Consider the following 9,950-nt stretch of genomic DNA (forward strand, 5'->3'; position numbering starts at 1 on the left):
TCACTGATGGTTGCTGATTAGTTAGACTTAGTGATGGGATAAATCCAGTGATTGGACAAACTTGATGATCAGCTGAATTCAGTTATTAGCTAACTCTGTGACTGGTGGGAATTCGTGATTGGGTAAACTCAGTGGTGGTCTAAATTTAATGATTGGCTGAACTCAGTGATTGGCTAAATCTATGATTGGATAATTGCAGACAGTTTTGGCTGCTTACTGTCATGGCACCACTTTCATCTGGCTCGGGCGTCGGCTGGACTCGGCTTATGACATGGCGTTACAGTCGGCCATCCTGTAATAATTGCTCCAGAAATGGTTATTAGCTTTCCAGAAGATCAGTACCTAAGGTCTTCCGACTCCAAATGCTCATTGGAACTGCTGGCATTGTCAGATACAGGAGCTATGCTATGATAAGTTCGCAAAGTATCGCCAGAGGCTAGACCCGTAAAGTTTTTGTAATCTCTTAGACCCTTAATGCTTTTAATTCTGTATCTGTCATTACCAATACACTTGATTATAATATAAGGTCCAGAGTATACGTTATCTAGTTTATAACTGTTAGAATATGAACGCAACCAAATTTGTCTATGTATACTTATGCTGGCAACCCTGCGGCTTGCCCCTATATCATGTTCTGCATTGCTCTATGTCGTCCCTTCTTTCTAGTGTGTGTGAATAAAACTCATCGCATTTTACAATACCATTATTTTCCATTTTACCAACCACTAAAATATTAACATTAACCTTAGCAGAACGACTATATAGAACGAGTATAGTCATATTATAGTGCGTTCGACTTGTCCGTTAGCACGTGGGAACGCAATTGCATCAAGAGTATGTTTGAATTGCTTTTCGGAAGCATGCTTTTTGAAATACCTGCTTGTAAATGCTTTGCCGTGATCCGTAACTATCCTATCTGAGTACCTTAATAATAAGAATATTCTTTTGAGCATTCTAATTGTTTCTATTAAATTAATAGTTCTAGTAGGTTCTACTATAACAAATTTAGAAAATGCGTCGGATACTACTAATATATAGACATCATCTTTCTTAGTCCTACAAAATGGACCAAATTGATCAACATGCATCATCCTAAATGGTTCCGTCGGTTAAGGTATAGGATATAATAATCCTTCCTTCCTGCCATATATTCCCTTCCCATAAGCATAGTGTAAACGAGAAGTTACATACTTTTTGATAAAACGGGTTATTTTAGGAAACCAAAACTCAGATTTTATTAGATTAGTACAACGTTTTAATACTATGTGACGTATGACATCATGGTGCATTTCAACAATTTTCCACTTGGCAAAGTCCGGGAACTACTAGCCCTTTGCCATTTACTGTATGACCGTATAACCTATTATCTAACAACTCACTATATAACAACGTAAATTAGAGTCAAAATTTGAGACATAGTACTGGGTTCGTCTCACCGTGTTGAAGGAGGTTATCACTTCTAAAAACTCCTCAACAACCTGTGTAGTGGTCGCCGTAGAAACCCGAGATAGTAGCGGTCTCTCGGTAAGTGCGGGTAATGGCACTGACTCGCGCAGATCGCGCCGCATGTCTTCGGTCTCACAGCTCGTCTCCAGCGTTGAAGCACGCAGCGTCATTGGCCCGCGCTCCAAGGATGTCGGTCGTTGCTCCAGTGCCGTCAGACGGTTCAAGATTGTTTCCAACTGCTGGCTTATAACATTTGACTGAGGAGGACTTTCAGCCCTACGCCGTTCTTGTTCTCGACTCAGTTTTACCGTCATATTTATTCTTTTTAAAGTGGGTATATTTTTGAAAAAAAAAAAAATGTTCTTCATGTGTCATAGAAAAACACCAAATATTGTTATATGTGGTTTATTTTAAATTGTATAACGTATAACGATACTCAATACTGTTGCCACGAAGAGGACTTGTAGAATAGATCATATTTACTTTAATTGTTGTATTAGAATCGACATTGTAAATTAATAGCTTTAAATGTCGTTTCCTTATGTAATATACACTTCTTTCGATCACGCTCAGGAGCCGTATTTGGGAGTTTTATTCTAATAACGCTTTTACTAGAAGTGGTAGGCTATAACCTGATGAGTCGATTACAAGAAAACACCTTGATACTTTAAAATGATTTTATACTTTCAAGCACAACCGTCTCGATCGGTATCCAACAGCGAGTGACCGATCGAGTTCCGTTTTAAAAAACATACCATATTAAAAAAACATACCATACTCAAAAACAAAATAAAATAATACCCTACGTAAAAAAAAACTATCACTTTACAAAAATAAATCGGTAAAACATTTCCTTTAAATCGATATAAGTTAAGTTGTCATAATTTAATACTATTAGAAGTTATTATAAATATTAACGTCATTTAACAAACAAAATGTGATATTCCATATCAAGGATTAATATGTCGGTAACACTTACTTACAGGTTAGTGTTGTAAACTTTTTATTGTGAACCTAGTATAGATTGTAACATTGGTAGAACACCTAACAATAAGATCTTTTCTTACAGAGAAACCATTAATCTTTTAATTGATTGTGTCATCCAAATCACAATATTATATCTTATAAAACGACATTTACTGTCTGAAAATGGAAAAAGCTACAACTTACGTTTAAATACAATCCAACGGCCGACGGAAAGTCTAACTACATTGCCATAACCTCAATAGCCACGACAGATGACAAGGTGTACCTAATCCCTGAAGAGTATCAAGCAGCTTCACTTCATAAACAAATACAAACTTTAAAATCGTTTGTTACAGTGAGAAACACATAAAAAAAAGATATCAAACAAGAAGTGTATGGATAAAAGTAACTGAGAGTATTTTACAAACATACTTTGACGAAGCTGAAAATATGATCTTTCAGGACTAATGTCTTGAAGAAATAACCCAGGAACAACTGGCTATTAGTTATAGAAAGAGCACTGGAAATCCTGTAGTAAAAATTTTAGAAAAATTTATTGATGTTCAGCAGAAAACAGAAAAATAAAATATAAGAAAATTAACAGAGAAATTTGTGATTGAACAGTTTGATAGAAAAAATTTAAATGCATGTCAGTGGATGTAGGTTTTTGAAAAAGAATGTGCAAGGTTTGATTTAGGAACAATTGAAGAAAAGATTGAAATTCTTAGATTTTTTCAAGAAAAATCATGCACTTATTGGTAAACATCCATGATGATTAAATTTACCTTACAGTCAGAATAGTCAGCATGGAAAAGAAACTTCTTAAAAACATTTGGTAATAAAGGATGGACTACAAGCAACTATGCTTTATCTTTCAAATATCAAGCAGGAGGCTCTCTGTTAGAATATGCAATAAAAAAGGAAAAACTCTTACTTGAAACAAGAAAAACAATGGACCAGGGCACTCTTATAGATATTATTGCTGCCGGCTTACCAGACTTCATTACAGATAGAATTGACAAAGAGAATATTACATACACACAAGACTTATTTAATGATCTGGGAAAGTTGGAACATTTTGTTACAAAGAAAAGATCCATAAAATTCAAAAAAAAATAATACCAAGCCAATAAAGGAAAAATGTAAAATTTGTGAGAAGTAGAACAAAGGAGTGTTGTATCATTCAGAAGGTAACTGTTGGTTCAAGACAAAAATAAATAGTCAAAAAAAGAAAAAACAAATAAGTCTTATAAATAATTCAGAATTGGAATGTGAACTACAAAGTGAAGTACAAAAAAACAACTAGTGCCGCCATTAATTAAAGTAAAATTAACATTAAACAGAAACATTTAAATATTTGGTATATATGACTCGGGTTCAAATGTCTCATTGATAAATTCAAAACTTCTAAGGATAAAAAATAAAGAACTGAGTTATAATAACACTACCAACTTAAAAACAATTAATGGCGTTAAAAAGGCAAAAGGCATAATAACACTTGATGTTACAATATACAATGTTTAGAAAAAAAATGTTTTCGTTATAGACAGTGTAAATTTTGATTATTACTGATAATTTTATTATAAAATAAAGGAATTTTGGTGAAAATAAACTACACTTGTTGTACCACAGAATCATAGACAATTTATATTAGTTGAGCTGTCACAGACTATATATTTACATCTAGTAAAGTATTATATATGTATGTACATGGACTTAGTATGGAAAGGCAAAATTTAATAATTAGTTCAACACTCCTGCCAAATTTGAGCCTTTCATGTACTAAATTAATTACAAACGAAACAAAGTAAACTTACTTAATTATATTAAAGATTACACAACATATCTATGGATAACATGCCAATTTGGTCTCTCATAGATTGGAATTTATCTAAAATAAAATCAGCAAGTTGATTGCATGTTGAAACATATTTTAGATCAATAACTTTAGCATAAAACTTTTCTTTTATAAAATGATATTTAGTGTCTATATGTTTACACCTCTTATGAAAATTTCCATTTTTAATAACGCTTATTGCATTTTGACTGTCTATATTTATCACTACTATTTGTTGCTGAAATTCACCAAAATGACAATAATTGTTTAATCCAAATGGCTTCTTTGGTGGCAGCACAGGCGGCCATAAATTCCGCTTCCGTAGTCGATAGAGCGACAATGTGTTGCCTTTGACTGCACCATGTTACAGCAGCTCCACATTTGATAAAAATGTATCCAGTTGTTGATCTTCTAGTTGTGATGTCATTAGCATAATCAGCATTACTGTAGCCTACTAATTCAGAAGGTTTTCAGAAACTCTGGCCATAATTGATAGTGTCTTTGAGATACTTTAGAATCTTCTTGACAGCTGTCCAGTGAGTTTCATTGTAGCAATTCAAAAATCTACTTACTAAGCTAACAGCAAACATTATGTATGGTCTGCTTACTATGGCGACATTCATCAAAGAACCAACAGCTTCTCTATAAGTAAGATTCTTGTCAGGCTGGTGCTCGCTTTTCTCTAGTTTTGAATGAGGGTTAACTGGAACACTGTTGGGGTTAGCATTATTCATATTAAATTAATTTAGCAACTGTTTGATATACTTGGATTGATGTATGAAGATGTACTTGTGAGAAACTTGAATATCCATTCCAACAAAGTTTCCAGGTGGGCATATTGTCATATCTAATATTGCTTTCAAATCATTTGTTACAGATTGCAGAACCGACTTTGATTTACAAAATAGAAGCCCATCATCACATCACATAAATACAGAGATAATACTTTGTTCCTTTAGTATTTGCAACAGATACACATTGGTCTGCTTCACTATTTATGAAACCAAATTTTTGAAGTACAGAATAGAATTTAGTGTTCCAGCACCGTGGTGCTTGTTTAAGACCATACAGTGACTTTATCAATTTACATACTTTATTGGGTTCATGTATTAGACCTTCAGGGGGATACATATATATGTTTTCTTCTAGTTCCCCATACAGAAAAGCTGTCTTCGTGTCAAGTTGAAGAATTTCATAACCATTTTGAGCAGCTAGAGATAACAATAAATGTATGGAATCATACCTGACAGTGGGTGAGTATGTTTCCTTATAGTCAATACCTTGTGCCTGTGCATAACCCTTTGCACAAAGCCTGGACTTGAAGCGAGGACCTGTTGGTTGGTCTTTTATTCTAAAGACCCATTTACAGCCAATGATGTTTGTATTTTCAGGCATGCTCACCAATATCCATGTTCCATTTCTTTCATGGGCTTCAAGTTCTTCTTCAATTGAATTTTTCCATTTTTCAGTGTTCACACATCTAATAGCTTCCCTGTATGTTTCGGGGACTTGCTCAGGCACTAAGCATTCATCATAGCAAAGGTGTTGTTTGTTGTTGTTATCATAGGTTTATTCTTTATTTTTGTTTCTAGGTCTCAATGTTATGTTGCTTCGGGAAGGAGTAATCTTGATTTCTGGTAAGTTTTCATCTAAATTTGAATTATTTTTAACAGGATTATCTGAGCTCTCTGTGTTATAAGGTTCTTCCCTTCCTTCTTCATTGGACTCATTTGGCATTAATATTTCTTTATTACTTTTACAAGGTATATCTGATGTTTTGTTTTCTATTTCAGATTATTCCAGAGCAGTATAGTTCCTCTTCACAGTAGATTCCAGAAATACAGCATCCCTGCTTTTTATGATAGTTTTAGTATTTGGTAATATGAACCTGTACCCTTTTGTGTTATCGCAATAGCCAATAAAGATCATTTTCTGTGCTTTTGGATCCCATTTCTTGCGTTTTTCTTTCGGTAAATGGACCATGGCTTCACATCCAAACACTTTCATATTACTTATATTTGGTTTATGTCCTGTCCAAACCTCTTCAGGTGTTTTAAACGATAAAGATCTAGTTGGAGATCTATTTCTGCTGTATGTGGCAGTTTTTATAGCCTCACCCCAGAAAAACTTTGCCAAGCCATCATTCAGAATCATACACTTTGCTTTCTCTACTAGAGTCCTATTTAACCTCTCTGCAGCTCCATTTTGCTCGAGAGTATACGGAGTTGATGTTTGATGGCTTATTTCAGCAGTTTTTAGGAAATCAGAGAGTGGTTTGTTGACATATTCCAGGCCGTTGTCAGTCCGAATACATTTGAGTTTACATTCAGTTTGATTTTAAACTTCTGTTTTGAGCTCTTTGAATTTTGACAACACCTCAGTTTTCTTGTTTAAAATATACACAAATACCTTTTTGGTATAATCGTCCAAAAATGATAAGAAGTATTTACCCTCTCCTAGTGACTGTGTTTCCGTAGGGCCACATAAGTCAGAATGCATCAGTTCCAATGGCTTCGAGGAATGTGATCCTTGACTCTTGAAAGGCATTCTCGTTTGCTTGTCCTCTTTACATGTTATACAAGTTATATTGTTTACTTGTGTATCTGACAATGTGAATGCTTTAGTGAAACTCTCTTTTAATTTCTTCAGGTGCCAAAGTTCAGATGACCCATCCTTTGGTGCCATAAAAATATATCATTCTGTTTAACATCAGACATGTATGCATAATCAGTATTCATGTTAAGCCGGTACATGTTGTTATCTTTTGTTGCTGTTGCTACAATAACATTTTGTTTGTTCAGTATAGTACAGCCTTTAGAATCAAATTTAACTTGACCACCCTTTTCTGTAATTTGATGTACAGATATTAGATTCACTGCGAGTTGTAGTACATACAAGACATTTGTAAATAAAATTACATTTGACTGATTTTTTTCATTCATAAAAACAAAGAAAATTCGTTCAAGGTGAAAATGAGGAGAAAAAAACGGGAATTACTAAAAAATTTACGTATAGCCAAAGCCTTAGGCGATAATAACCTTAGTCACCAACTAGTTAGGGTGTTAAGATCAATTCTTAAATTAATTCAAGGAATATCAGCGCAAACCGCGGAATATCTCAACAATTTTGACCGGGCAAAACATGAAGTAGATTTCGATAAAAACCCCTTTGAGTACTCGAAAACCATTTTTAAGAAAGAACTCAGAAAGCTTCTCTTGACCAACGAACAAATTTACGACCATTTTAAAAGCACCTATGAAGTGCCCAAAAGTTTCAGAGTATATAGGGATCCAGACGGACAAAAACCTGAAATTCCTCGCTTCGACTTCCACGGCATTCCATCAATGATGGAGGAAATAGATTATCATATTAAAAGAAAATCGTCTAAATCTGCACCAGGACCTGATGGTATCCCATATATAGTATTAAAAAAATGTCCATCGGTTCGTAAACATCTTAGAAATATATACGATAAAATCTGGTCAAGGAAGCAAATCCCGGAATCCTTCGGGAAAGCAATTTTTGTCCCCATTCCCAAAAAGATCGAGTTACGGAACCAAAAGATACTAGACCGATAGCCTTAACAAACACCGTAGTTTAAATCTTTTTCTCGCTCCCGCAAACGAGAATGACGCGGTTCAAGCTTAACAACAGGTATTTTAGGCCGAATCACCAGAAGGGTTTTTTACCGGGGATTTCTGGATGCCTAGAACACAACACTTTGTTGTCGGAGAGCTTAAAAGATGCCAGAAAAAGCGACAAACAAATAACAGTTTGTTGGATAGACTTATAGAATGCGTTCGGGTCGATACAACACGAGCTAATGTTATTCGTGCTAAAATGGTATAACTTGCCAACAGTAACTACTGTTAATAATCACTAACTAGTGATATGATCGCGACATATTACTCAAAATTAAAGTTTCAAAAACTTTGAGAAGTAATGTAGGACTATTTCAGGGCTGTTGCTTGTGTTCAATAATATTTAATATGTTATTAACATTTTAGTAGATAAACTAATCAGCAACGAGAAAAAATGGGGGTATCGGTTCAAGTTCAATAACAAATACACAGAATCCATCTTAGCCTTCGCTGACGATCTCGCAATACTGACTGACTGACTAATAATAACAATAATAACAATAATAACAATAATAACAATAATAATAATAACAATAACAATAATAACAACAATAAAATTATGATTTCGACGGTCGGTGGATGCAATGAAACCAAAATTTAAATGACTTAATTTAATTTTAAATCTAAATTACAATTAATTGGTTCGACTATATTGTACGAAGGGTGAACAAATAGTGACACAATATTCTAAAATATTCGAAAAAGAAATATAAAACTAAAAAGTCTGTTCACACGGAACTGCTGAGTCAGACCCGTGTAGAATGAACAAGTTTACTTAGAAGCTTAGCGCGGCCTGCGATTACACCGTAATTCTTTTAATATCTAATTTAACTATCGCTATGACACCGTCACGTAACACCTCCCTCCTGAAGATCAGCGAGTATGGGCAACGTTAGTTGTGAATTGAGCTGGGGGTTGATTGAGATCGACCCTTCTGGTTGGTGTTGGGATGGTGTAAACTGCTTGCAATTCCATCTGGTTGTCTTCAGGGTTGTCTCCGGAATGTAATGTCCGCTTGTAGAAATACTTGCGATATAATAGAGCGGCGGCTAGTGTGCCTACACTCATCAGTACCACGTAGAGAGGGATAGTGGTGTGATACAGTGTATAATTTCGGTTCTGGTCTAGGGTCAGCAAAGGTTGTAAGCCGACCTTGGTGTTTATTTCATGAAGACGCTTCAAATCGATAGAGTTCAGTTTAATTTTAGATGCTGAGGCTGGAGTGACGTTGTAGCTGGGCAGGTCCATTATTCTCACCGCTTGTCCTTTTAGCCGGTTATTGACGTTTGTTAATGTAAACTGCGGTGTTTCAATATAACATGCTTGAGGAATTGTAACGAGATAGCTGCCGTGTAGTGTGCGATACGAATCTTGTCCACAGGATAAATGAGTTTTAGTCGGAGCTGGGAAACTGATGCTGTAGTGTAGATCGTCGAGTTTCTCAAAAGCTGCCTTCTTCAATGATACGGTGATAGGGTTGCACGACGAACCACGTTGCTGAGTTAAGATGAGATGCTGGATACAATCATTGGATTCCTGGCTTTGAAGATGGCGATTATCCTCACAAAGATACCACTTACTGGACTTAGGGCATTCTGCCTCTATGTACATGAAATCTTTCTCATACAAGGTTAGGTAAGAGAACGGTGGAATAAGGATTTCTTGATTAAGGTTAGGTATAATAGATAGTTTATACATGTCATAAGTATAAGGCAAAACTATGGGGATTTTATAAACTATAACTATTTTATTTCCTACGTAATAAGAACCTATCTTAACTATATCAAAGTAATCCCTAATATCTAAATCTAACACCTTCTGCCTGCCATATAGGTTTCTAACATTACTTATCATTGAATTCATAGTTTCTAAATTCAAGACCGCATGATGCACGGTGGACAGTTTAATAAAACCTAGTACGTTTTGAAGTTTATATAGCTCATGGGTAACGGAATCTACATTATCAGTTATAATTAAAAGTATCTGAGCTAAATGTGCATACTTAATTAAGTCGTTATCACTCGTAATAATGCTTTCACTTATTTCATTATTAAGGGCTT

The 9,950-nt window shown here is 34.9% G+C and overlaps 1 long non-coding RNA gene across 1 annotated transcript; it reads left to right on the top strand.

Moving 5' to 3' along the window:
- The first annotated feature begins 2,345 nt into the window (after positions 1-2,345).
- On the top strand, positions 2,346-5,810 carry LOC133320609 (uncharacterized). The gene is made up of 3 exons (XR_009753856.1): positions 2,346-2,431; positions 2,516-4,968; positions 5,127-5,810. It is a non-coding gene; the product is annotated as an uncharacterized LOC133320609 (long non-coding RNA).
- The last annotated feature ends 4,140 nt before the right edge of the window (positions 5,811-9,950 follow it).

Source organism: Danaus plexippus, unplaced genomic scaffold (genome assembly GCF_018135715.1).
Source record: "Danaus plexippus unplaced genomic scaffold, MEX_DaPlex mxdp_38, whole genome shotgun sequence".
Classification (NCBI taxonomy): Eukaryota; Metazoa; Arthropoda; class Insecta; order Lepidoptera; family Nymphalidae; genus Danaus; species Danaus plexippus.